Source organism: Bison bison, unplaced genomic scaffold (genome assembly GCF_000754665.1).
Source record: "Bison bison bison isolate TAMUID 2011002044 unplaced genomic scaffold, Bison_UMD1.0 scf7180017864183, whole genome shotgun sequence".
Taxonomy (NCBI): Eukaryota; Metazoa; Chordata; class Mammalia; order Artiodactyla; family Bovidae; genus Bison; species Bison bison.
The window spans coordinates 6368269-6373306 of NW_011494755.1; the positions used below are offsets into that span (position 1 = coordinate 6368269).

General features: G+C 42.5%; 1 protein-coding gene across 6 annotated transcripts in view; it reads left to right on the forward strand.

The window, feature by feature from the left end:
* LOC104991163 (paralemmin-2) overlaps positions 1-5038 on the forward strand; it is a 517429-nt gene that overhangs the window by 217838 nt on the left and 294553 nt on the right. The gene's annotated exons all lie outside the window — the stretch shown is intronic.

Below are 5038 nucleotides of genomic sequence, written 5' to 3' on the forward strand. Positions count from 1 at the left end.
CTGAGTTTTCCAAATTTGCTGGCATATTGAGTGCAGCACTTTCACAGCATCATCTTTCAGAATTTGAAGTAGCTCAACTGGAATTCCATCACCTCCACTAGCTTTCTTCATAGTGATGCTTTCTAAGGCCCACTTGACTTCACATTCCTGGATGTCTGGCTCTAGGTCAGTGATCACACCATCATGATTATCTTGGTCATGAAGATCGTTTTTGTACAGTTCTTCTATGTATTCTTGCCATCTCTTCTTAATATCTTCTGCTTCTGTTAGGTCCATACCATTTCTGTCCTTTATCGAGCCCATCTTTGCATGAAGTGTTCCCTTGCTATCTCTGATTTTGTTGAAGAGATCTCTAGTTTTTCCCATTCTTTTGTTTTCCTCTATTTCTTTGCATTGATCACTGAAGAAGGCTTTCTTATCTCTTCTTGCTATTCTTTGGAACTCTGCATTCAGATGCTTATATCCTTCCTTTTGCCCTTTGCTTTTCGCTTCTCTTCTTTTCACAGCTATTTGTAAGGCCTCCCCAGACAGCCATTTTGCTTTTTTGCATTTCTTTTCCATGGGGATGGTCTTGATCCCTGTCTCCTGTACAGTGTCATGAACCTCATTCCATAGTTCATCAGGCACTCTATCTATCAGATCTAGTCCCTTAAATCTATTTCTCACTTCTACTGTTTAATCATAAGGGATTTGATTTAGGTCATACATGTATGGTCTAGTGGTTTTCCCTACTTTCTTCAATTTAAGTCTGAATTTGGCAATAAGGAGTTCATGGTCTGAGCCACAGTCAGCTCCCGGTCTTGTTTTTGCTGACTGTATAGAGCTTCTCCATCTTTGACTGCAAAGAATATAATCAATCTGATTTCGGTGTTGACCATCTGGTGATGTCCAGATGGTCAACACCAAAATCAATATATATATATATATGTGTGTGTGTGTGTGTATGTATATATGTAGGGAAAACCACTGGATTGTCTACATCACCAAAGGTTTCCCTAATAAATGACCCAGCCAAGTCGCCTGCTTAAACATTGTGGATTCAAAAGTCAGAAAAACATTTAATACCACATTATTCGAACTGTGGTGTTGGAGAAGACTCTTAAGAGTCCCTTGGACTGCAAGGAGATCCAACCAGTCCATTCTGAAGGAGATCAGCCCTGGGATTTCTTTGGAGGGAACGATGCTGAAGCTGAAACTCTAGTACTTTGGCTACCTCATGCGAAGAATTGACTCACTGGAAAAGACTCTGATGCTGGGAGGGATTGGGGGCAGGAGGAGAAGGGGACGACAGAGGATGAGATGGCTGGATGGCATCACTGACTCGATGGACGTGAGTCTTAGTGAACTCCAGGAGTTGGTGATGGACAGGGAGGCCTGGCGTGCTGCAATTCATGGGGTCGCAAAGAATCAGACATGACTGAGGGAGTGATCTGATCTGATATGTATATATATGGTGCTGCTGCTAAGTCACGTCAGTCATACACACACACCCCACGTCTTCTTTATCCATTCATCTATCAGTAGACATTTAGATTGTTTTCATACCTCAACTTTTGTAAACAGTGCTGCTATGAACACTGGGGTGCATGTATCTTTTTAAATTATAGTTTCGTCTGGATATATGCCCAGGAGGGGGATTACTGGATCATAAGGTAACTCTATTTTTAGTGTTTTGAGGAACCTCCAGAGTCTTTTCCATAGTGGCTGCTCCTGTGTACAGTCCCACTGACAATGTAAGATATCTTCCTAAGACTTTTAATGATCTTCTCATCCCGAGGTCAGGAAACTACGCCCATGGGCTAAGTCTGGTCCACCACCTGTGTTTGTCAAGGAAGGCTCATTAGAACAGACACATGCATTTATTTATAGCTTGTCTACAGCTATTTTTTGCACTGCAGTGGCTGCATTGAGTGGCTGCATTGATTAGCTACAACAGAGACCGTATATTCCACAAAATCTAAAATGTTTACTATGTGGCCATTTACAGGAAATGTGTTCTAACCCCTATTAATCCATCCTTTGCACTTGTGCAAGATGGTGTTCCTAAAATGCGGATTCACCATGTTACTCTCTGGATTAGAACCCACAACGGTGTTACATTGTTCATATGATGAAATCCAAACGTCTTGGCCTGACATCCAGGGTTTCAAAGGTCTCTACTAAAGGCAAGCCCTGCATCTCAATTTTATTTCCCTTCTATTTCCGTAGTCCCTGGAATATGCACTGTGTTTCAGCCCTGCTCACATGTTCCCTGGAATGTACTGCTGATTCACTGAACCCACCTAATTCCTACCTTGGTTTATTCATTAGAGAACTAACTTAAAAGTCATGCATCTTTCATGATCGTATCTGTTCACAGTGACCACTAGTGAGTCTACTTATATTAAGGTTCACTGCCTGTACCATCTGGTGATATTTCTTCTGTTCAAAACATAGTTCATCAATATGATGGATGGCAACTTGCAGGGAGAACTTTACATGAACAAAGACTCAGAGGTGGGAAGGCCTAGGGAAGATTTGCAAATAACCAGGTCTGTAATTAGAACACCATCAGGCTCCTCTGTCCATGGAATTCTCCAGGCAAGAATACTGGAGTTGGGTAGGCATTCCCCTCTCCAGGGGCTCTTTCCAACCCAGGGATTGGGTCTTCTGCATTGCAGGCAGATTCTTTACCATCTAAGCCACCAGGGAAGCCCTTTGTCCATTCAGTTTCCTCTAATGAAATACCATAGAATGGGTGGCTTATAAACAACAGAATTTTTTTACTCACAGCCCTAAGAAGTCTTAGAAGTCTAAGATCAAAGCACCCACTGATTTGGTCTCTAATGTGGGTCTGCTCCCTGATTCACAGGAAGCCATCTTCTCGGTGTGTCCTTGCATAATGGGAGGAATGAAAAGCTCTCTGGGTTCTTTTTATAAGAGCACTGATCCCATTCACAAGCTTTACCTTTATGACCTAATCACCTACTAAAGGTCCCACCTCCTAATACCATCACCACTTTGGGGGTTAAGTTTCAACATATGAATTTTGGGGGAGAATGCAAACAGTCTGTAGCATACACAGCACTCAGTTAACATGTGTGGAATTATTGATGCTTTATTATTATTATATCTTTGGATGTGCTGGGTCTTCATTGCTGTGCAGGCTTTTCTCTAGTTACAGGAGGGGGGTTACTCTCCAGTCGTGGTGTGTGGGCTTCTCTTGTTGTGGAACATGGGCTCTAGGACTCATGATCGTGGGCTCATTAATTGCCACTTCTGATGGCAGCCCACTCCAGGATTCTTCCCGTGATAATCCCATGGACAGAGGAGCCTGGCGGGCTACAGTCCACGGGGTTGCCAAGAGTTGGCCACAACTGAGTGACTGAGCGTGCATGTATGCAAGTATACCTTGATAGCCCATGGGAATGAAAGATAAACTCCAGTACACTTACCCTTGAGAAATCCTAGAATGTAGAGATAGTGGTTCTAGAGGTCTTTGCTTGATCATGTAGTACCTTTGAGACGCTGGACAGGTGGGTTGTTATCACTGGTCCGTCCTTTTCCCATCTACCTCCATATATTGTGTATTCTTGGACGTCCTCTGGGATTAAGCAGCATCCATGATGCACCATGGATTGGAGTTCTTTGGTAAATAATAAGTTCCTAGAATGTTCTCAGGTCTCATAGGAGATTATGTCCCTGACTTGGATATTATGTCCCAGTGGCTTGAAATTATAAACTACTATTTCTTCAAAGTCTGTGTATTACACAGAACTTGGTTATAACAAATAATTACGGTGTTGATTTGAACAGCAGTGGTACATGCACATCCACAGAAACATAGCAATTGCATGAAATAAAAGCTTCCCTTCACACAGAGCAGGACAACCAGGCTTTTACATTATTGTTGTCTCCAAGATTTTGGCTGTTGTGTGAAACACCATTGTATCTTGTCTAACAAGTTTCCCCCTGCTTATGTGAATAAAAGGAAATAATCTAGTGCAGTAAATGTGTCAGTAAATCACACCCTTAGGAACTTTGGAAACAAAACTTTGACCATGTAAGCTATCATAAGGGCAGGCCTTTGTATAAGAATAGAAATTAATCACCTTTATGTAATGTTTATTGTCTCTATTTGATATGTATAGAGAAGAAAAATACAAAGTGTACACTCCAGTGAAACAGTTATGCTGTGAATACAAGGGAAATATGTTCTTTTAAAGCCATCTCTAGGCATTGTCTAGAAGTAAATATGTGACAGTAAGTGTAACGGCAAAGAATATTTATTGAGCATTTACTATGTGCCCGGTCATTGTTCTACGTCCTTTACATGCATCATCTCATTACCAGGGGCCCAGCTATATGGTTTAGGTACAGTTCTTATCTTCTCTTTATTCCAGAGAAGACTTAGACCCAGGGAGGTAAAAGAACTTGTCCGAGGTCACACGGGTAACAGATAGAAAAGCTGGGAATTGGACCCAGGCAGCCCCAGTCCAGACTTCACATTGACCATAACCTGAGTGAGCCTTTGCCCATATGAAATGCTCCCTCCAAGAGGAGCTTAAACAAAGACCACCCATCTGATTTGCATTGTTTGGTCGGTCCAGCTGGATGATTTGTCCTACAAAATTTGAAATTGCATGGCATTATTTATATGTAGGGTTTCGATAACAGGAATCTAAGCCCAGAATTTCCCACGGTTTTATTCTATCATCTTTGCAGTTGAGAACAACCTCTGTCTTCACAGTTGAGACATTTTTATTCTTTGTCTCTAAATTAACACCGCACAGAACATGACTCGTGTGTGTGTGTGTGTGTGTGTGTGTGTGTGTGTGTGTAGAAGCTGCTTTCTTCTGGATTAAATTGTTGCAGCTTGGCTGAGTGAGGAGAATTCTCCCACTCACCGAGCCCACAGCAGACATGTTAGGAGAAGGCTGCTGCTTACAACACACCCAGACCCGGAGGGGCAGGTGACAACGGTGTGCGCCCAGCATTTCTGGAAGGGTCTCTGCAGATGTGTACGGCCGCTGCTGCTTCCTGCCGTCAGATTCCCGGA